Genomic DNA, 13,314 nt, shown 5'->3' with positions numbered 1-13,314 from the left:
GGCCGAAGGAGCTGGCGTACAGCTTCCAGGTCATGTGGCCAGCATGACTAAGCTGCGTCTGGCGAACCAGAGCAGCGTACGGAAACGCCATTTACCTTCCCGCCGGAGTGGTACCTATTTATCTACTTGCACTTTGATGTGCTTTCCAACTGCTAGGTTGGCAGGAGCAGGGACCGAGCAACGGGAGTTCACCCGGCCGTGGGGATTCAAACTGCCAACCTTTTGATCGGCAAGTCCTAGGCTCTGTGGTTTAACCCACAGCGCCACCCGCGTCCCTATCCCTGGTTTACTGCAACATTATTAGCTGGGCCCAGATAAAGAAGGCATTTAAATTCAAGGGTTGAGATTTCAAAATGCCTCTAAAAAGTCCTAACTACTCCTAGTTACATCAAGGAGCATCAGATGATAAGCACTGCTAATTCTAAAAGACTGACTCCACAATTTAGATAATCAGCTCTTACATTACTCATTACCAACTGAATCCATAAGGAGACCATAAATACAATAATGCCAATAACAATTACAGTGCTGACAAAACCTCTGTCCCAAATGGTAACACAACATGTCAAAAGGATTCCAAATTAATGCAAGCCCACAGTGTAATAGAGTCCATTTTGTGTGTGTGTGTGTCCGTTAAATATATTATTACATTTTATTGTCATGGTGGGGAGGAAGATTACAATGCTGGCTAAATCTAGAGAAGGTTACCTGTGCTTAGCCTCAGTATTCATCAACAAGATGTGTATTTAGCAGTATTTAGATGGCTTCAACTGAAAGCTCTGCTTTCATCTAAAGAGGGTGGAGGCGGAAAGACTTACCAAAAATGATCCAATATTATAAACCACTGAAATGGCAGCACACCATGCATTTCAAGGGCATTACTTCACCAAAAGAATTCTGGGAATTGTAGTTTTTACCCCCTCACCTTAAAAAGGGAGAGGCTGGAAGGGTTTGGGAGCAGTCTTTCTCCTCCAGCAGTAGGCCTGCCCATTTCCCCCCCAGTTGTCAGTAGCGTGATCCAGGGATGTTGGCAGCAATTTCTATATTGTAGTTGTTAGAGCCAGCTTGGAGACATGATTGTATGGGAGTGCTTTCTCAACAACCTACCACAAAGCATTAGAACAGTATGTCAATCAATGACATGGCAACATCATTTGATCTCCAACAGTATTCCCAACCCCAATAAATCAGGAGCTCAGAACAACCTTTTGAAAGCACAAGGGAAACCTATTGAGATCTGGACTTCTTAGCCGTTAAGACTTTACTCTTCCGAGCAAAGCAGCTTCTGGTTTAACCTCTTTTGTAAATAAAGAATTTATTTCCAGCACAGGCGGCCAGTTGTCTTGTTCTTTCAAGCACACTGGGCATTGAGCAAGGACGTTTTGTTGGCTTTTAGCCCACCAAGCTGTCTAGACTTATAGAAAGAGCACAAAGGAATTTATAGGATTACATTTTACTAAAACAAACAAATGTACAATATTATATTATTCCTTTCTTCCACACGCACAAGAAACAAAGATCTAAATCACTTCAGTGATCGGCCATAAGTGAAAACTATATTTATCACTTCAGAGCCTCTCTTTGTGCCTTGAACACAGGCAGAAAGATCTCACAATGAAGTTCTCCATAAGATAATCATGATAAACAAAAGGAACAGAAAGCCTTCCAAAATTCTTACGTTTTATTACACAATCCACACATTTCAGGAAACATCTGCGAAAACACAAGACAGGGTTTCATGCCAAACTTAATTCCATTTAGAAATGAGTATGTATATTATAAGTCGACACAGACACATTAATTATTTCTTCGAAGGCATGTAATATAAGCAAGAGGAGGACCCATTCAGATGTGTGTGGGCTACTCCGGTTGTGTGTTTTTTTTAAAAAAAAACACCAATTGTTTCCCTGTGGTCCACCAAGTGTTTCAAATGTTACAAAGCAAGAGATCCCAAGTACCTACTCTTAACAGGCAAGGCATAACTAATCAGCGTTAAGGGATCCCAGGCATGCACTCTTGCTTCTGAACATAGTAAGTATTTTGCCTCTTAAGAGGCTCCACTTAATCCAACACTCCTTACAGAAATCTTAGGAACCAGCAGGTACTAACTAGGCTGACCATCAGAACATCCGTGGACCATAATCAGTCTTACGAATGTCCTGATTTAAACAAAATGAAAATGTTCTAGACATGCAGGCCATCAAAACCACCAATAAGCTATACTAAGCATTTTTGGCTGAAACAAAGAGAAGCTAAGCTCTTGAACAGATGAAGGGCTGGCACTGGCTAGAGCTAACTAGATTGGCTGGATACTTCTGCTGCAGATCACAGGTGCTGAGCAAGGGCCTGTCTCACGTTTCTATTCTTGGACTTCAGATATTTACCCTCCAAAGCCCATCAAAGTCTCAGAAGGCAAGACGCTTGGCTTGCTGGAAGGATTGGCCGCTATTCCAGTTAGCACTGCAATCCAGCACATACTTAACTTTCCAGAAGACTCACTGAACCTATGAGGTCTGCTATCTTAGCACAACTACAGATGATCTGGTTAAAAAGTCCATGGCAATAGGAACAGAAGGCCAGGGCAAACACCAAACTCTAGAGTTTACATGCTTGCCAAGCTATGTTTCCACACTTTTGTCTCTTCCTTCCATCCCTAGAGTTATACCCATTATCAACTATAGTTCCTCAGGGCACAGGTAACTAAAATAGAATATAAAAGATACATCAAAACTAACAGAGTTAAAATTACAATTCAGTACTACGAGACAATAATTAAACTTTCATTCTGAAAAGGTTCTGCTAAATTAAAAAGTCTCAATTATGCATCTAAATGAGCTCCTTTCCAGTAGTTATGAACTCCACATTGAAGAGGCCACTGAAAGTACTACTTGTGGAATCAAGGCGAATTGTCTAGGTGCAGAGGCTGTTAGCAGGTGGAACAGGAGCCTTAACAGTTTCTCAATTGAGATGTAATGCCAAACCATGGTTTGCAGACACATTTCAACTTACAGTACCCAGTTCTGCTTTGTTGATAGATCACAACCATGGTCTGTTGTAAATCAGACTTCACATCAAGCTTCCTTAACCATGGCTTGGCATGCTGCCTAAATTCAGTATGAGGATGACACTGCAGTTTTGCAGCAGTCAATGAATGCCTCCCAGAACTTTTATTTACACACACACCCCTCACTTATCTCATATGGGTATATCCCAGTCTCTTGTTTAGGAAAAAAAAGCATCAAAAACTTTAAACTAATATAACTTTTAAGTCCTATCCTCTGCTTGAAAAATCACTTTTACAGCAGGTGTTTAAAGACATAGGTTTCCCTCTATTACTGGTAGATCTGTCCTTCGTTTCAACAAGTCTTACAGCAAATGGGCATCGTGGGGCCATTTTCTGTAAGATTTAAAAAGCAATGGGTGATATCTAACACTATGTCAGATTCATTAATGGACCCACCGAAAGCAATGGGCTTTAAGTTGGATGTTGCCCATTGGAGCTATTGGGAAAGTTGCTTACCAAAAAAAGAAGGAAGGAACAGGAAACCAAGAATCCTAATTCAAATTAAATACAATCACAATTGCATTCTCAGGAGGTTGTTAGAGAAGCTATCTTTTTTTAAATACACAGCTGCCTCATGCTGCCAATATTGTGCATAATTGGCAGTAGTTCAAAACAAGAGTTGTTACTGAAGGCAAAGACCACAACTGTAAAGTGAGAGATCTGCAGCTCATGTTCTTTCTTTTTTTTAAGGCACAGCTGAATGCAATGTAAGCATGCTAATGTCTTCATAGATTTGCTTGCATTCCTGGGCATATCCCAGACATTCTGGCTTACAGACCAAGAGAAGGGCAGTAAAGTGAGGTAGAACAGAGCAGAGCAGCTCAAAAAGCTTCCATACCTTTGATGGCAAGATTTAATGCATGTATTTCAAGCAGACATAGCCAACTGACAGGTAATGGCCTTCATCTTGCTTCTGGTCTGACCTGCACTAAGTTAGAAGCCTGCACCAGAAGACATTCCATCTAACATCAGAAGAAAGATCATTCCAGAAGCTTCTGAAAGTCTTCAAATTAGGTGTTGGGAGAGTCATTACCAGCTTGCAAGAAAAGCACAGCTATTTCATGTGTGGTGTTTTTTTTTGTCTGGGCAGGGAATAAAGCTATACCTTGGATCCCAAACGCCTTGGCACTTGGACGTTTTGACCCCTGAATGCCGAAAACCCAGGAGTGTGTGTTCCGGTTTGCGAACGTTCTTTGGAACTCGAATGTCTAACGGGGCTTCCCATTGGCCGCAGGAGCTTCCTGCACCCAATCAGAAGCTATGCTTTGGTTTCTGAACGTTTGGAAGTCGAACGGACATCCGGAACAGATTCCGTTCAATTTCCAAGGTATGACTGTAATCTGCAAGTGCCATCCCAGAATAAGAAGTGGCAAGGAAACCTGTGGGGCATCTCCTTTTTATTTTGACAAAGTAACCTGCCAACAGCTGCATTGTCAACTGTTCACAGTGCTTTATATGGATTATCCAATTTACGACAACCCTGCAAAGTAAGTAAAACTAGTATTATTTCTAATTTGCCAATGCGAGACTGAGGGTCCCTTGCCAAAGGCCATCTAGTGAGTATATGGCAGAGGCAAAATCCAAACCAGGGATTTCCTTATTTGTAGCTAAGTCTCTTAACCACTACAGCACATAAACTCTTCACTGCTGCTTGCAGTGTCAGCATGGAGAGGGGCTTCTGGGTAGATAACTCCAGCTTCTAAACAGCTTGGTCAGCAAAAGAGAAGTGTTCTGAGAAAATAATTTTTAAGAACCAGCAAAGTTTGTTGGGAAATATCCTGCAGGTTAACTTTATGGTATTATCGTGCCTTTGGTCATCAGTAATTCAAATTATGGCCACAATCCAACAGAGTTAGTTGCACTTGGGCCAGACATTTAAATGTGTTCAAGTACATTTAAGTCTGCGAGGACTTGTAGTCAGTGTTGCGTCTCCCCAAAAAAGCGAGAAGGGGGGAAGTGGGAAGAGAAAGTGGTAAATGACAGCACCTTTGTAGCATTTAATTATTATTATTAAAGACAGCTTTAAGTGATTGAATGGGCTGGTGCATCTTAATTACTGTGCATATTGTGGGAAATCTGTCTGCAGATAAAAAAAGCTGTAATGAATACACACTGCATGGTCATACCATGTTCCTGGAGTCTTCCTAAGATAATTAATTCAGTTAGAACAAAGTCTAAACATGAATATAATAGAAAAACAAGGTTAAGAGTTATTACAGGGCCCTTGAGAAATTTATCTCAAGAACTGGAAATACCCTTTGACAATGGACCAAGAATGAAGGAAACCGCATCTGGAAAGACTGTCATTTTGGCAAGGAGGAAAATGATCTGATTAGTCTGAGTACTGCTGCCAGAAATGTCATGACATCAGTGTGCTATAAGTTGTAAAACATGTTGCTTCTCACCATTCTTCAGCTTGATGAAGAAAAGAAATTCCCTCCCTCCAGTTCCTGTTATGGCAAACCCATAAGCAAGTGGGGGAAGGTAACTCACCTGTATACCTAGAAGACTGATGCCCCAAACAGGTAACTTCAGGTTACCTTTTCCATTAAACCGAACAATTAAAGCTGGCCGAGTTAACAAACTTGTCCTTACATAAAAGCCTTACACAAATTGTTTCACATGGTTAAATTCTGTTCAGATTTAGAGAACACATATCCAACAGCTATCTCACAATATTCATGGCAGCTACAATGTCAGATGTCTCAATTGCATGGTTATACTAGAAATTCCAGTATAAGACAAGGAGAAAGGCATTCTCTCACATTTGCTACTGAAAGTTTGTTTGGAAACAATGACAAATTATACATGAATGAGCCTCTAGGGTCCATCGTCAAAGCAACTGCCAACATTAGCCTTATTGTTCAAAGCCTAATCTTAAAATGATGCCACGAGTACATCTTATAACACTAGTGCCTTAATAGTGTTGTAGTGTCACGGAACATCTGTGAATATTCCAACTTCTGAGGAGGAAAAGGTAATAATCACTGTGAGGGGAATGATAAGTCAGTCTGGCTAAGATAAAAAGTAAACAAAGACGGTAGATAGCAAAGACAATAAAAGGTGAGAAAAGGGCAAGCACACACACATATACCCTGATATGTTATCTAGAAATTGGAATGACTGTATGCCGCTAGCATGAAGGGGCCCTGAAAATGTGATGTGAAGCAACTAGCCAAGTATTTGGTTGCATTCAGGCAACCATAGTTCTGCTTATTAAACTGAGACATGGACAAACCTTTCCACTACACATGTGTTTAAACCTCTGACCATAGCTATGGTCAACTGCTTCAGAGTAACATAGAAATCTAAATCACCGTCTGCAGCTGGTGTGGGAATCTGGATGGTTCCAAACCTGGTAGGCAAAGTTACTTGGTTCAGACAAAATGGAGAGCAGGCAAAAGGCTCATTCATATCAAGGCACAATAAGACCAAAAATTAATAACAATAATCACAATCTACAGTTTAGTTTTAGGATTACAATCATTTTGGTCAAATGGTGAGACTAAATATGCTCACCAAAACACAGAACATTCCTTATACAGAGTCAGACCACTGGTTCTTCTACCTCAGTATTGCCTACAATGAATGGTAGCAGCTCTCTGGGGCAGGTAGGCTTGGGAAATCTTTGGTCCTCTTGATCTTGCAAAACTACAACTCCCATCATACCTAGCCATTGCCATGCTTAGTAGGCTCCAGTACTTTGGCCACCTCATGAGAAGAGAGGACTCCCTGGAAAAGACCCTGATGTTGGGAAAGATAGAGGGCACAAGAAGGGGACGGCAGAGGATGAGATGGTTGGACAGTGTTCTCGAAGCTACAAAGATGAGTCTGACCAAACTGCGGGAGGCAGTGGAAGACAGAAGTGCCTGGCGGGACCTTGGTCCATGGGGTCACGAAGAGTCGGACACGACTAAACAACTAAACAACAACAACAAGTAGGGCTGATGGGAGTTGCAGTTCAGTAACTTATGGAGGGCTAAAGGTCCCCCACTTCTCTAAGATTGTAGACAAGGATTTTCCCCAACCTAACCAGAAAATGCTATACACTGCCTTTTGCATCCAAAGCCTATCGTCTACCTCCTTTCCCCTTGCCACAGCCATTACACAGGTACAAATCAGTATGTTTGTTCACAGGCATGATGTGAAATAGCAAACCCAACTTCTGGCTGGGGAGCAGCATGGTCGAATGAACTGGAGAAGCCACCACTACACCCAAAGCTCTGCTGCTCACACTGGTCAAGGCAGAGGATAGTAGGTCTTCCCCTCCATTTTGGAGTGGCTATGCCAGAACTGGGCCCATCACCAGTAGCTAGACTGACTTAGGATTCAGCAGATCCTTGGCTGGTTGAGCTCTACCTCTTCCCCAGGAAGACCTCATTTCAAGGGTTTGAGCTGGCATTAGTTCTGCCTGCCCATACTTTCAATGGGCACAGTGGGGCTTTTCACTGTGGCAGAGGCCCTCAAGCAGCAGGGATGTCTCCACAACATCCAAAGCCCCTCCAGCATGTCAGTTGGGGTTTGAATTTCTCTGTTGCTGACTCCCATAACCACTATTGGAAAATGTGGACCCTACTACAGAGGGTGGCAGTTCTATATGTGGCATAGGCCTTTGAGTCACTTTCAGTAACTTAGCTTTCTACTGAAGGCTGGGTATGTGTTGGCCCAATTCCTTTTTATTATTATTTTTTATGTGAAGCTGCTGATACAGATGAAGTTGCTCCTGCTGCATATGGCAGGGGTAGCAAACATGGTGCCCTACAGATGTTGCGGGATGACAACTTCCATCACCCTTTGCCATTGGCCATGCAGGTTGGGGCTGATGGGAGTTGGAATCCCACAACACATGAAAGATGCCCTGTTGGTTACCCATGATGTTTGGTGACTGTTGCTCAGTCAAGCACACGTGTACAGCAATGAGCTGAGGTTCATGCACAATCACCACAAGGCCCTCTTTCCCCCAGAGTTAAAACTCCTCAGAGTCCCCACGCCAGTTATGAGCAAATAAGAGATTCCAATGTACTTAAGACACACTAAACCCATGGATTTTCTCAGACGATAGGGGGAGACAGACCAAACAGTTAACAACCAAGGGAGAAGAATTTGTTTCGCCAAAGTACGCCTCAGTTATCCAAGCAGCAAGAAACAATATTTCAACATCTCTGGCAAGTATAATGTTCTCGACTAAACATTTTATTATCAATAGTCTCTAAAAACATTTTCTACTCACATGGATGTAACAATTCTACATCCTAGTTTTCTATAGTGGCAAACTTTGTCATTTAAACAAGAAAATTCTGGGATTACTTTAATTTCTGTGCAAAAATCTTCACATACTGCATGATTTTAAAATCTTCACTTAATTCTCAATTTACCACTGCATTAAAGCATTTTGGGGTTCCATTTAGCTTTTCTTTTTTAAAGTTCTAAATAGAAACAGTGTGGATTAAAGGGAAAAAAAATCTTTAAAATACAATTACCTTTTCAGTTATACTACAGGATATTAGGGAAATCCAGACTCCCCTGTTGCTTTTAGCCACATCTGACTTCAATCTTAATAGCTCAGCTATTAACCCTGTAAGGTTTCCACCACCACCCAGCTGATGTTAAAGTTTGCCTAGGTAACTAAGGCTGACCCAAATACAATATCTGTTAATACAAAGAGAAAATAGCCATGTAGCTCCCAAATTATAAAATCTACAACTTGCATTGTGATCCTAAGCAAAGTTAACTTGGAAGTTTATGTCTTACAGAGTTCGATGGGACTCATTCCCAACTAAAGACGCCTAGGATTACAGCTTTAGGCTTACACAGTCATGAGGCCCCCTTTAGTGCAGTGGGACTTTTTCCAAGTAAACATTCACAGGATCAAGCTGTAATTGTTTTTAACTTTCTACCAGCTTTTGCTAGAAAAAAACGGGGGGGGGGATCCATGTCTGTTGCTGGAGTATTTACTTTTAAAACTTAAGCATCAAATAAAGACTAAACAATTCCTTCAGCAAGCAACTGAAAACAGAACCTTCTACATGAACTGAAATACTTGGGAAATGGCAGAGCCAAATGAATCTTAAAAACCTAGATTCTGCTAAATTTGCTGCAGGCAAAGTGGGTGGGGAAACAGCTAGCTAAAGGTCAGTGTTCTCAATCACACCTCAAGCTATAGAAAAAGGCATGATAGCCATTTATTTTTGTCACCTTTTTGTTTTAGTATGTGGGAAATACACAGGGCGAGCCTTTAAATCTTCTGCATCAAGATTGCGCTGGGAGTTGTAAAATCTTCCCCACTGTGCTTCAAGCTTCCCAGTTGATGGCATTTAAAAACACTAAAGCTAGTACAAAAAGAGCTTTATTTTGTTTTCCTTAACCCCCAGCTGTGGGAACAGTGACAGATTTCTGAGCTAGGCCCAAACATAGCCACATATACACCTTAAGATGAGTGCCCCCCCCAGCCAAATCAGCCAAAATAAATGGTTACTGCTTTAAGTTTTAGATCTCCAAGCTAAGGCTCAATTTTGTCTGGAAAGGGGAGGGGAGTTTAATGTTCGTTGCACTTTCTAAGCGAAGTAGCGAAGGCTAACTCTGTACCTTAAAAACTGAATTTTAGATGGTTTTCACCTTCAAGAGTTAAAAAATGTTCCTCCCATCCCTTCACAACTTTAAAGAACCAAGACCCAGACATATTGTTAGGGATCGCCAAAGGAACTCCCGCGGGGCTGCCCTGTATATACAAAATAATAGGAGGGAGTTGAAACATTGACACTTGACTGAGGATAATGGAGAAAGCAAAGCCTTGCTTGTATTGGGGGGGGGGGAGCCAGTTGTCACCCAAGTGACAGACAACAGCTGAGCTCACACATCTGGAGCCTGATTCAGGCAGACTCCCTGAAACTCACACCCATCTATAGCCATGGCCCGCTGCTAGAAAGACAGATGGGAGCTTTCCTTGCATGGATTGTATAAATAAATATATAAAGTGGCAGATATTCCGCAGCAACTGCCACACTGGCTGCGTGCTCTTTAAACGCATCCTTTTGATCGCAGCGAAACAGCTTATTGCTATGGGCATAAGAGATAAATATAGCTTCTTCTTTTTTTAATAAAAAAAAACAGTGCAAAGAGATTTAATTACACACATACCCTGACCTTGATATAATAAATAGTTTCACTAGTTCCTAATGCTATGTTCCATTCCTGATACTTGCATAGCCATGCAGAGTTAAAAATTAAAAGCTGCTTTAGGACCTGCTTGAGAAAGTTACAGCAAAAAGTTGCACCAACCCCATTCTGGACACGATTCCTCTGCAAGCAAAACCATCCAAATTCTGGGTTTGCACACCCACACACCAATGCACGCATAGTCCTTTCTTCTTGCAGATGCAACTCTATGGGTGCTTACTCAAAAGTAGGTTCCACCGAGTTCAAAGAGGCTTCCTCCCAGCAAAAATGGACTGTCTGCGGCGTTAGGGGTTCAACCCTAAAGCACTCACCCTTTTCCAAACAGAAGCAACGGCGGATTGAACTGAATACGGCATTCCTTACACCGAGAAAGGAGAGCACTCTCTCGCTATTGTACCCCAATGAGAGTTAACTAGTACTCTGTGTCTCGGTTCCATAAATCACCTTGACCAGCCCGAATCAAAATGCACGCGTATAAAAGAGGCGAAGTAACATTCCACGCAAGACGCAGTCCACAGTGAGGTTTACCCCCCCCTCTCTTCTCCCCCAAACTTATACTATATACAACATTAACGTCTCACATCGAAGATAACCGATCTGTAGAAAGGACTTTATGATCTGAAAACAGAGACGATGGCACTTTTGTCACCCAAGAAAATCTTCAATTAAAACATTTTTTAAACAGTGGGATCTACCCTTAAGTAAATGGGGGGTGTTTAAGTCCCTCATTAAGTGCAGCCTAAAACTTACCACTGAGGAATTTGAAAATATGATGATCATTGGTAGAAGTTAAGGGTCTGTGGAGGGGGAGGGTTGCTTGTTTTTGCTAGATTTCCTATTCCAGTACTGTAACCAGTTTCTGGGGACTTTTCTTTGAGAGTGGCAGGAGATGCTAAGAGGGCGGAGGGGGGGGGGGCGATCCTGCGACCTCCTTTGAGGGATTCTGCATAAAGTGCCCCACACCACAGAAAGCAATTCCGTTTTTTCCCCCCTCTCTCTGTCTCTGCTGCAGCACAGACTCACCCTCGACGAGAAGGACTCCGGCCACGAAGTCGCCCAGGTGCTGTCGCCGGACGGCGATCCCCACATTGGAGGCAACAGCAGCAGCAGCAGCGCCTGCCTGGTTCCTCGCTCGGCGGCTCTACCCCTCGCGGGAAATCAGCGCACGCCGAAGCCGCGCATGTCGAGCGGAAACGCGGCGGCGGCGAAGAAGGGCGCCTCCGGGGACGGCGAGTGAGCGAGCGAGCCTCCGCGCCAGCAGAGAGCGAGCAGCGACCCCCTCGGCGGCCGACCCTCTTCCCCTACTGGAACTCCGGCGCCCGGCACCCGCTTGCCATGAGGAAAGCCTTCCCCGCAGCCCATTGGCTGCAGCTGCCCGCGCCAGCCAATCGACGAAGGGCCTCGTCCCGTCGGCGCTCCGGAAAACCCGGTTGGGTGGATCGCGTCAGTGGAGACGGGTGGGCTGCGCGCGCGACGTTTCCCCTTGGTGTCGCAGGGAAAGGTTTTGGGGGTAGGCGCTGCCCGTCCCCCAAAACAGGGGAGGGGGGGGGAAGCGGGGAGGAAGAGAAGGAGGAGGGGCCCTGAAGACTGCTGCGAACCGCTATAAAAGGACAACTTCCCATAGAAGCATGGAAGGGAACCTACCGGGTCATCTAGTCCACCCTCATTCAATGCAGGACTAATAATAATAATAATAATAATAATAATAATAATAATAATATTTTATTTATACCCCGCCCTCCCCAGCCAAGACCGGGCTCAAGGCGGCTAACAAATTCAGGAATGTCCCATAATAGGAATCGAACCTGCATCCTTTGGCGTTATTAGCACCACGCTCTAACCAACTGTGTCGTTTGGTGATTAGCGTTTTGCTCGCCATTTGAAGTTCGCCCAGGCATGGCAAAAGTTTTAAAGCCCTTCCCTTGATGGATATGCGTCTAGGAAAGGGGCGGAAGAGCTGGCGTTGCCAATTTCCTCCGGTGAAATTGACAATTAGCTTCCCCCACCCCACACACCACTGCTACTAATCTTGGGAGAGGGAGGCAGTTGGTCGCTCCGTTCGGTTTCTATATTTGCCCCAGGCATCTCTTCGCAGATGTGCCCAAGGTTTTTTGGGATTCTGCCACAATATGCGTACAAGTATATATCGGACCCACCCGCTGGCATACAGAAAAAGTCGCCGAGATACCGTAATATTTGATTTCACCGTTTGATGTGCTGCCAGTTGTATCCCTATGAGCCGCGAAGCATATGGCTGGTAACGCCGTTTACTTGGAAGCAAATCCTAGGGAAGTCAATGGAATTTGCATTCAGGGGAGTAAAGAGAACATCTCTCCCCCGCCCCCCAATGTTAATAAATAAATATGCTAAAACGAAATTCTTGTCAAATGTTGCAAGCTATGCTCAAGATTTTTCAGTCAACTGCTAAATTGGTTTAATGGTCAACATTCACCAATGTTGTACATATGGAAATTGATGGGTTAATTGAGCAATATGCACATTAGCTATATATACTGAGCTTTTCAGGCATATATTGCTGCAACATTGGGGCAGGGAACAGTGGCGTAGCGGGGGTGTGTGTAGGGGGCCCTGGCCGCACCGGGCGCAACATCTGGGGGGTAGGGTTAGGGGGCGCAAATCCACGGGTTAGGGGGCGCAAATTACTTGCCTTGCCCCGGGTGCTGACAACCCACGCTACGCCACTGGCAGGGAATGATATATTTTCTGAACGAGCAGTGTACAAGTCTGGCTTCTTAATAAGCTGACACAGTTTTCAGCTATGAGTCAGTATGTAAGCCAGTTGCATGTATTCTTCCCTCAGACTTCACTTTCTACATCATGTATGTAACACAGAAGGAAGCTGCCTTATGAGTTAGGGCTTTAATATGTATAAATTGCAGGGGGTTGGACTAGATGATCCTCAGGGACTCTACAATTCTACAAAAATATTCCAACCACAGTAATCGTAATGAAGTCAAGTAGATTCTTCCAGGGTTTCTGACTGGCCATTTTCACAAGGGACATTGAAATATAATACCTACATTGGCTAGAATTGACATTCACTGTTAAGATAG

The 13,314-nt window shown here is 43.5% G+C and overlaps 1 protein-coding gene across 1 annotated transcript in view; it reads right to left on the bottom strand.

Annotated features, from left to right (window-relative positions):
* The window catches only part of PRICKLE1 (prickle planar cell polarity protein 1), a 71,056-nt gene extending 59,439 nt beyond the window's left edge, over nucleotides 1–11,617 (bottom strand). Inside the window, exon 1 of the mRNA XM_083463448.1 lies at nucleotides 11,264–11,617. The gene's annotated coding sequence lies outside the window, so the exon portion shown is untranslated. The remainder of the gene's footprint in view (nucleotides 1–11,263) is intronic.
* Between the last annotated feature and the right edge of the window lie 1,697 nt (nucleotides 11,618–13,314).

This window comes from Podarcis liolepis (assembly GCF_965112155.1).
Source record: "Podarcis liolepis genome assembly, chromosome: 10".
In the NCBI taxonomy this organism is placed as follows: Eukaryota; Metazoa; Chordata; class Lepidosauria; order Squamata; family Lacertidae; genus Podarcis; species Podarcis liolepis.
This window is presented reverse-complemented; position numbering and strand designations above follow the sequence as displayed.